The 10,396-nt window shown below is 41.5% G+C and overlaps 1 long non-coding RNA gene across 2 annotated transcripts; it reads right to left on the reverse strand.

The window, feature by feature from the left end:
* Positions 1-588: 588 nt before the first annotated feature.
* On the reverse strand, positions 589-9,839 carry LOC126515034 (uncharacterized). 2 transcript variants are annotated; one of them, XR_007595735.1, is made up of 3 exons: positions 9,516-9,839; positions 8,241-8,390; positions 589-1,990 (listed from the first exon to the last, which is right to left on the reverse strand). It is a non-coding gene; the product is annotated as an uncharacterized lncRNA (long non-coding RNA). The 2 variants fall into 2 exon arrangements; XR_007595736.1 differs by lacking the exon at positions 589-1,990 and adding an exon at positions 4,290-5,270.
* Positions 9,840-10,396: the final 557 nt, after the last annotated feature.

A 10,396-nucleotide genomic window follows, 5' to 3' on the forward strand; every position in this document is an offset into this window, starting at 1 on the left:
AGGAGAAAGACACATTAGATGTTTAAAAGCTTCAGGGGGAACACAGAGTAAATGTGTAGGAAGCAATGACCCTATGGATGCTGTAACTGGAGGAGTATGGGAAGGCAGTAGCAAATTGTCCGTGTATTTTGAGACTGGAATATTTTCTATAGTTAGACTTTTATTGCAATGTGCTTCTTGTCCTGAGCATTCTGTACACCAAATTCTGGAGCTGTCTTTAGGAGGTTTGGGAGCTTGTGTGGCTGCCTCGTGAGGTCTCCATGCTCAGCAACACCTACTACACGAATGGTAGGGTGTCTCACCAAATACAGAGCTACACCTCATTCACAAGCTCTCTGCTTTTCTTTTCCTTCCTTGCTTCCTTTTTCCCTCCCTTTGAAATGATTCTGACTGTCTTTTGTCTGAACCCTTTCTTCAGGCACGTGAATCTCACCCCCATTTTCCCCATCTTTCCTCTTGGAATCTAAGAACCAAAAATAATCAAAAATATTCTAAGCAAAGGGATAATGTCAAAAAAAATAACATGAGACTATAAATGATTTGAGGAACCATTCATTTATTCAATTACAAATAGCTCCTGAGGGCATTTTATGTACTAGACACTATGTTAGAATAATCTATTTGAGAATAAGGATTATCCTGAAATGTGTTCATACGCTTTGTTTTTACAGTTTTCTACAATCATGTCTTTCGCCCTTGTTCATTCTCTCCATCTCCTCTGCCCCTCTTTCACAGACACTTCATGCTCATTACGTCTTAGAGGTGCTATTTGAAGCTAGGAAAGTCCTGAAGCAAATGCCGAATTTCACTCACATAAAAACCTTTCCCTCCAAAGAGATCACAATCTGCGGTAAGTTTCGGAGTGGAGTTGGCACGTTAATATTTCGGAGCCTCTTGGTCCTGCGTCATTTGCCTCACTTGAAAACTATGGAAATTGGATTGTGTTAAGGGGAAAATGTTAATATAGAATTATCTATCATGATAATACTGTTCCCCATCTTGTCTTTGTTTTGCATACCAGCTGGCAGGAATTAATTATGTGGGACATTAAAGAACTCTTGTAGCTTTTTCTAAAGGCAGATAGCATTTTAATATGGAAAGCCACTGATGGGTAGACTAAGTGTTCTTTGCCCTCTGCCTAGCTCTCATTATCTCCGTCCCATGTTGCTTTTTCCAGGTGGGTCTCTGCATGCGTGCCACTTCAGAAACACCCAATGCAGGGTGGAGATTAAATTCTTTTCTGCCCTTGGCTGTTGTTTTAGATTTTTTTTCCAACTGGTCTTTGCAGTTTTTAAAGGAGTGGGAATGTCCCCAAAATCTGTTTCTTGTTCTTCTAAATAACAAGATTGGAGATTTTGTTATCTTATAGGCCAGCCTGGCAGGATATTGCTTGGAGAAACAGTACACATTGAAATTCATCACAGTTGGTGCTCAGCGTGCTTACACTGTCTGAGAGTGGGGTGCATGGAAGGAACAGCAATTCCCTAACTTCTAATTAAGGCTTTAGGTTACAAAACAGTGATTGTTATTTTCCAAATCAGTTTTTAGCCCACGTTCTCTTCTGGTGGCAGGTAGAAGTGGATTTGGCAACCTAATTGAACCCTTTCCATTCCCTGCAGCTCATAGTGGTGACAGGAACTTGATGTCGCAGTATATACCTCATGACATGGCTTGACTCCGGTTTTTGAAGAGTCTCCAGTGGTTTAATTCAACCTAATCAGGCCGCCAGATCACTCAAGACAATAATGTACCTCAGCACAGAGACCTTTTATTCAAAGCCCTAGCAAGCTTTGCTTTTGATGGAAACAAAGGCTCAGGAAACCGTGCCAACCTGGGAAGCCTCTGAAGCCAGGGGCTAGATTTTCTAGTCGAATGTACTTTAACAGTCCAAACCAGATGTTAGGATCTGCTCCTGTGCATTTTCCATTAGCCCCCCAGTCGCCTTTGCAGATCTAGCGGCAATGAGGTCACAGATGTGTGCCACTGCACCCTGGAAGAAGAAATGAGTTAGAGGGCCTGGAAGTCCTAGAATTCCACACTATGAGAACCAAAAATCTCTTACAGAGATGTTCTGGTTAAATTTTTCAACTTTTTTTTTCCTGTGTTAGATATTAAACCCAGGACCTTGCACATGCTAGGCAAGCACTCTATCACTAACTATATTCCCAGCCCCATGTCCTGTTCTTATGGGTGAAACAGAGGCCCAAAGGGAAATACATATTGTCGCCAATGTACTTCTATATAGTACCCTGTACCCCAATTTGCTCAGCTAGTCAGTGATAGGGTTAGGATTAAAAATGAGATCTGCTACATTCCAGACTAAGGAGAAGGCCGCCTTTGCACTTGTCTGGCTATTTTTTACTTGCCATCATCAGAAAATTACCAGAGTCTAGGTAGACTGGGCAAGTCCATTCATTTAAGGGATGCTACATTTGGGGCATTTATTTCCATATCCTCCCCCCACACACCCAAACATACATAGCACCTTCGGTAAAGAGAAAAGCCAAAACCAGTAGATTTTCTCAACATAAATTAGTGTTTTCTGTCCCCCACTTCTTTTTTAAGAAAAATAATTTTTAGATTGTGTCTCATTTGTTACTGATGCTTGCCTGGAACTCACTGAGTAATATACGATGGTCTTGAACTCTTGATCCTTCTGTCTTAGCTTCTTGAAGTTTTGTTGTTTAGTTTCCAATTCATGCTACAAATCATAATCAATTCTGTACTCATGTCATTGTTTGCAGGGAAAATATCTTTCTGTCTGCCTTCCCATTGCATGTTGATCTTATGTCCAACTAGAAACTAAAAATATTTTTATAGTTTTCTTTGTTCCTGTCTGCTGTGACTCAACCCAAGGACCCTCAACTCCTAATATACTCAAACAACTTCGTACTTCAGCAAGCTAGCTATTGTAGTACTTCAGATTCAGATTTCTGTACGTGTGCTGATGGTAGTGTTGGTGGTGTTTATGGTGGTGGTAGGGGCAGCGGTGGTGGTGTCTGTGTGTGTACATGTGTGTATGTGTGCGTATGTGCTCGCACGCGCATGTGCACACACATGCACGTGGGAATGTGTGTGTGCATGTATGCGGAGACCAGAGATTGATGATAGGAGTCTTTCTCCATTGCTGTCCACTTTACTTTTGGAGACAGGGTCTTTCTCTGAAGCTGGGGCTCACTAATTAGCAAGGCTGGCTGGCCAGTGAGCTCCAGGACTCTGCTTGGCTCTGCTGCCTCCAGTACTGAGGTTACAGATGGGGGCCACTGCATGTTGTTTACACTTGGTTAATGGGGACCCGAACTCAGGTTGTCAGGCTTGAATAGCAAGCTCCATACTCACTGAATCATCTCCACTGCCAAAATACTCATATTTTTTAAAAGGCAAACGACTCTGAAGAAAATTAGGAAAGCAAAATAATTAGCAGAATATATTAAGTCTTTAACTGTTTAGCTTTTGGAGGGAGACTATCTAAAGGTATTGACATTTAAGTATCCACTAACATCAATATGCCCCTTTATTTTATTGTTACTATTATGACAATTTTATAAATAAGTACTGGTGATGTAGGACTTAAGCTTTATTATTTCTAGTGTAATTCAAGATTCTGTCACATAGACTTGATTTATCTTGCTTGTGGGATTTTAAACTGGGAAAAAAGTTCCTAAATTAAATTAAATGGTAATTAAGTTGAATACAAATTTTGAGCATAGATTATGAAGGATAGATATTTTACTTAAAACTATTTATCCAAATAGAAATTTTGAATATTCATATAGTCGCTCATTTTTTAATTAATGAGTCATATATTCAATAGTTTCCCTTAGTTGGATTTGTTTTTCCCTATAACTGTCTTGTCAAAAGAATTTCAACTATCTAGTCATACTTTTTAAACTTTTAAAGTTAGAAGTAAAATAAAGCAAAACCCAGCAATGGTTTAGATTTTGTGAATGGCTATGGATTTAGCGACCAAATGCATGCCACATATTGAGTGCCTGCAATTTCCTAGGTTCTATGGTAGGTCTTTGAAGAGTTCATGTTTTTAACTCCCTGGGTTTCTATGGTAGGTCCCTGGAGAGTTAATGCTTCCTGTGATAGGTATTTTTGCTGCTCTCCTGAGCCTGAAAATATAGGCAGTACAGAGTAAATCACTCTGAGTTTTAATTTTGAGGTGAGAATATGCTGGGTTTGAATTCTAGCTCTGATTTTGGTGACTGGGTGATCGTACACGTTTCTTAACTACTCTGGGCCTCATTTGGAATATAAGAATGACATTACTACGCATCTCATAAAATGCTTGTTGAGGATTGAATAAGAAAATAAACATAAATTTCTTAGTATAGAGTTTAGCTCAGAAGGAATGAAGCCCTACGAAAGACTAGAGAAAACAGGTTCCAGATGCTGCCTGCCCCCATTCGCACCACAGGAGGGGAAGAAAGAGTTCATGGAAGCAAAGTGCATATTCAATTAGTATCATCAACACCAGGTGAAAACCCCATCCCATGAGAACACTTGGGGTATTTGAGATTTAAAATTTTATAACAAAGGAAGCATTGCATCTTGGTGCTTACGGAATAGTGATGTTTTTTTCGTTTGTATTTCAGGTGATTTGCATGGGAAATTGGATGATCTTTTGTTGATCTTCTATAAGGTAAACGATTGCTATTGTAACTCTTTGTGCTGTTGTTGAGTGAGGGCAGTCCTAGGGCATATAACAATATTAGTTTTGTTGTATGCATGTCTATACCACAAATACAAATGTAATATAGCAGGTTTTTTTCATCTTGGAAACTCAAAGATTCGTAGAGACATGTCTTTTGATTTTTTTTCACACATCTCAGAGATTGGCTAAAAAGATATAATTAGATTATTTGTTCAACATTGTGGCTATCTGTATATCAGTTAGAATGTGTATCTGGCTGTCTTTAGTATCTCATAAAGGTTGAAGTGGTACAGGATGAAGAGAAAGTACTCTGTTTTATTTTGCGTGGAAATTAACACGTCGTATAGCGAGTCTTCACTTTGATCACACACTAATTATGTGTGAAAAGAGATTCCTTTGGTAAATTTCAAATTGATGACTTTTCTTCCTTGACTCATCAGCTCTGAGTTCAGAGGCTCTGCTGGTGTGTCTTCTTTTGCACAGAGGATGTAAAATCGTGTGGTTGGCGGGGAGTTGATCCGTATCCCTTTGACCGGATTCCTTCTTCTCTCTGAGTCAACAGTTGCTCCTGAATGTTCGCTTCTAGGAGATGACATCTAGAAAATGGATCCTAGAATTCCAGTGTTATCTTTTAACACTGGTCTTATACATCTCTCTTTTTTTTTGTTTAATGCATTAATTATCCATCTACGTCATCCTCGTGACCAGCAAGATTAACCACAATTCAGTTTTCAGCTTCCATATTACCTTGGGCTTCCACTCCCTACATTATTTTATAGATAAAATAACGGAATTATCCAAGAGTATTTATATTTTTAATGCTTATTTACTATATTTTATTTGAATTTTTCCATATAATATATTCTGATCGTATTTTTTCCCCCTCTCTCAACTTCTCCTAGATCCTTCCCATGTCCCTCTCAACCCAACCTCAAGTTTATGGTTTAGCATTTCTCTCTCTCTGACCCCATAGCAATTTTACTGGTATTTCAAGACAGGGTTTCTTTGTGTAGCAAACATCTCTAGCTGTCCTAGATCTCTCTTTGTAAACCATGTTGGCCTCAAACTCACAGAGATCTGCCTGCCTCTCCCTCTGAGTGGTGGGATTAACGGCCATGCCCAGCTGGCCCAATAGCATATTTAAAGAACTGCATTATAACAGAAATGTAATATTTTGTTTCATCCATCCATAATGGCAACTTGGAAGAAAACGGGATAGGCCAAACTAAAAGTAGGTCATTGGATCTGGGACTTTGGAGGGATTTGGATGAGACTTCCAGGAGCCTAAACAAGGTTACATACAGAGGGTGTTTATAGGAAGTTGGGAACTCCCCACGCAGTGGTCTAGGAATTACAGACCAAGGCTTACTGGTAGGGAACTGAGGGAGTTAGTAAAGAGAACGTCTGGATCTCAGCCATAGGAGTCAAGAGAAGGAGGGGAGGCCAGTGTGGGAGGAATGGGAAAACCGAAGGATTAGAATGCTCACTAGGGTTAGGGAGTAGCTGGAAGGGCTTTAGGAAGCAGGAGGGATGGAAAATTGCAGGAGAAATATTGCCAGGTGAAATGAGGATCTGAGGCGGAATCCAGAAGACAAGCTACAAGGGTGTGCAAAAGAGGATGAGCAGCAAGGAGAATACGGACCAGGTGTCGAATGAGTTGACCCCGTAGACCCAGCGATAGCTGAGGAGCTGAGGAAGACAATTAGTCAAAGGTCCTGGGTCTGAAAGGAAGCAGGGAAAGTGTTAGAACTTCCCCTACCCGGACCCTGAAGGGCTCATCCTTGCAGGAAATGGATTCTATTCTTCCAGAGCGGCGCTGGAGTCAGGGCTCCAGCAGCATCCTTAAGGGAGGCCCGCACCTGTGGAGAGGATTCTTTCTGGATGAGGAGAATTAGAGGGAGTGTGTTTACCGTAGCATAGGACTATTCCTGGCCAGATTGAAAAGGTGTAGGAGATAAAGATGGAACGGTAAAGGGAAGTGTCAGGTTGCCCATTTGAGGACTATTTGCCTGACTTTCCCTATTACCGCATGGTAAATGTCCAAAAGTCCAGTCCATCTGAGGATGGGGATACGGAGATCAATAACCAAAACAATCTGGCAATAGTCAAAAGTATCTGGCAAGAACCAAAATGATCTGGCAAGTCTTTACCTAGAGACTTTGGAAAATAGGTAAAACGGAAAATGGCTGACCAAGTGGAATGGGGAATGTGGCCACTAAATTCCAAGACATTGGGAAAAGAACCATTTTCAAGGGGAGCTGAAGGTGTTGAGGCGTGATCACAGACTGAGTCCTGGAGTAGAGAGGTCAGGACAGAGTATTCTGACACAGTGCTTCAATTGCACTGGCAAAGTGACATGGAGCATAGAAAACTGGAAGGTGCTAATGTAAAGACTGAACAGGAGGAGGTGGGCGGAAAGAAACATAAAAAGAACTCAAGGTGAAAATATAGCATTCAAATGGAAGCAAGAAGCATCTCAAGAGTTCTCCAGTGACACTATTCAGGGAAAATGGAGATTACAGGCCTGAAATAACAGAGAAGGAAACTACTCTGGCATGGATTGGGGGACATTTGTGGGTGATATATAAGAGCCATGGGTTAGAATGTTGCCAAACTCAAGGTGAGAGGTAAACGCTGATTAGGTCTGGAACAAACTATACACATGACTTGCTTGATTTAACGGGGAATGGAGAGAAAGATCATTGATAATGGCAAGATTTCACTTTTTGTTTTTTGAGACTGGGTTTCTCTGTGTAGCTTTGGAGCCTGTCCTGGAACTAGTTCTTGTAGACAAGACTGGCCTCCAATTCACAGAGATCAGCCTGCCTCTGCCTCCTGAGTGCTGGGATTAAAGGCTTGCATCACTACTATCTGGCTAAGAATTTTGTTTGTTTGTTTGATTTTTTAAGACAGGGTTCTCTGTGTAACAGCCTTGGCTGACTGTCCTGGAACTCGCTCTGTAGACTGGGCTGGCCTCAAACTCGAGCTCAAAGATCCATCTGCCTCTTCCTCCCAAGGGCTGGGGTTAAAGGCATGTACCCCATCGCCTGGCTAAGGTTTCACTTTTAAGAAACTGAAAAGAGATCTATGTACAACATGAGAATTATATTAATAAAGATATGTTTATTGACTGCTGAGTAATGAGGTAGGTACCTTTTAGAGTATTAATGTATTTTCAAAAAGTACCCTTTCCCTTCTGCAGCTAAAACCTTATGTGGGAAGTAAGCATGCCCAGGTGCTTTCCTTCTTGCCATCTTTATATACAAGTTGAGCATACCCCAAAGTGTCCCTTCTTCCATGTTGACCTTTGAAATGTGTGCCTCCTAACCCTGAGCTGAGCATACTCAAAAATGTGCCCGCTGTCTTTCTTTCTTAAACTGAACATGCTCAGAAACGTACTCCTGAGTGAGTGTTCCGGAGCATGCACACCCTGAGAGAGGATGCTGATTTAGGAACAAAGCGACGCTGCTGGTCCCTTGCATGCTGCAGGGAGCAGACTTCCCTCGCTGTCATTTCTTGGTCATGCCTGTTTGGGTTTCATGCTTGCCGAGTTGTGAAACCACTGTGCTCTGTTACTTACCGTGTCTGAGATTCATGCTAAATGAGTTGATGTGAGTGAGTGCTTAGCGCCAAAACATGACCGGCTCTGTGAGATGATAGGTATGCTGATTCGCTTCACTGTGGTTCCTCCTTTAGTCTTTGTATGTTGCCAGTCACATATGTTATATAGCTGAAACATATACAATAATAACCTTTTAAAAGGAAGAACTATTTTTTGAATATTTAGTTTTTTTTTTAATTTAAAAAGAAATAATCGCCTTTTAAAAACCTTTAAAAGGAAGTCGGGAGTAACTGTGATAAGGCAGTGAGGGCAAAGGGGGAGTTGGAAACTAATATCATTAGTGTTTTTAACAATGGCACAAGAAAAAGTGCTGAAACCATACATACCTACGTATGTGCGCGTGTGTGTGCGCGCGTGTTTGTGCACGCTCATGTGTATATATGTGGCGTGTGTATATGTGTGTGCGTGTGTGTATGTGTGTGCATGCATGTGTGTGTATGTGTGCGTGTGTATGTGTGTGCATGTGTGTGTATGTGTGTGCGTATGTGTGTGCGTGTGTATGTGTGTGTGTGCGCATGTGTGTGTGTGTGTGTGTGTGTGTGTGTGTGTGTATAGGTTCAGTTTTTTGAGACAGGATCTTGCTTTGTAATCCAGGCTCCCCTCAAGCCCAGGCTTCCTTAAATCTCAGGATGATACTCCTTTGAGTGCTGAGATTACAGGTCTGAATCGCCGTGCTCAGCTTATATGACTACTATTACCACTGTTTGGAGACAGGGTCTCACTGTTGCATTGGTTGGCTTGGAACTCACCCTATAGACCAGGCTGGCTTTGAACTCACAGAGGTCTACCTGCCACTGCCTCCCAAGTGTTGAGATTATAGACATGTGCCATCCTGCCAAGCCTCATATTATCTTAAAGGCATTTGTACTAGTTGGATAAAGAGATTCTTTTCTATCTATTGGGAAAAATACCCAAAAAGTTGCAGTTTAATGGCATCTGAGAAAAGAAAATGCCAGGATAATCTTATGATGATGGTACAGGGTCTCAGCGTGTGACAACTGAGTGCTTAGATAAAGCAGTGAGATGAAGAGTCAGGACAAAAGACACATCCAAAGCAGCACTCTCTAATTCCAGAACGTCAACATTTTGGCCATGTCTGTCTCATTTTGGCCTGTAATTTAAATGCAGAATTATAATTATATTTGCATGAGGCTGGTCCTACATAAAACCAAGAATGCAAACCGGTCTAGGAATAGAACCAGTGTTTTCCATATGAGGAAAAGGCTACCTCACCTCTCACGTTGTCAGGCTCCTAGCTACATTGCTTTCTTCACCGTCGCTCCTATGGTTGCCAGCAGGACGGGGTTCAAATCTTCTCTCTTGACCTCCTGACGTAGTCCTGAATTCCTTCAACTTTATTCATAGGGCAGACCATAGGCCCTAACTCAAAGATCATTAATCATATATCGGGGAACTATTTCCTCACACAAGGTCTGCATAAATTTGCCTGTCTGGCTATAGGTGATTGGTCAGTAGGAAGAGACGAGGCAAAAGTCAGATACAATGGCAACAATGAAAAGTGAGCATACTTCCTTATGGTAAGAGGAGATGTGTAATTATAAAAACAAGAGAGGAAACGAGGCAGTAATAGTCTGAACTGGGCAATATTGGGAACCATGTTTGACTTGGCAGCAGCACCTAAGGGGATGGTTAGCCTGTGTGATCAGGAGAGTTTTAGGTCATGTGGCACAGTCTGCTAAGAAGCAAGTGAACAAACGGAACAGTTTTCAAATTCCCAACCAAAACGCTTAAAGTAACCCACAAAATATTTTAACTTTTAAAGAAGTCAGTCTCCCGGGTCTGGATAATTCATATAAACAATGTATGTAGGAACAAATGTTATTGTGGCAGCAGATACAAAGGTTTTCTGCTCAGGGTTGTAGCAGGCGCCTCGCTAAGAGCTAAGTGATCGCCTCAGGGCATGGTGGGATTTCTGTGCGGGCTCGGATTCTCACTGTGATATTTTTGTTGTTGTTGTTCTTAATTAGTGCAACAAGAGCTCCCTGAATTCCTGTCCAGTGCAGTGATTCACTTCGGCTCATCGACAGGAGCTATGGGTTGAGTCATGTTGCTGTGAACCCTGATCTCCAAAGCTTGTTTAGAGCTAGCTAGTG

The sequence above is a fragment of the Alexandromys fortis genome, unplaced genomic scaffold, assembly GCF_014885135.2.
Source record: "Alexandromys fortis isolate MF-2015 unplaced genomic scaffold, M_Fortis_MF-2015_v1.1 scaffold_147, whole genome shotgun sequence".
Lineage (NCBI taxonomy): Eukaryota > Metazoa > Chordata > Mammalia > Rodentia > Cricetidae > Alexandromys > Alexandromys fortis.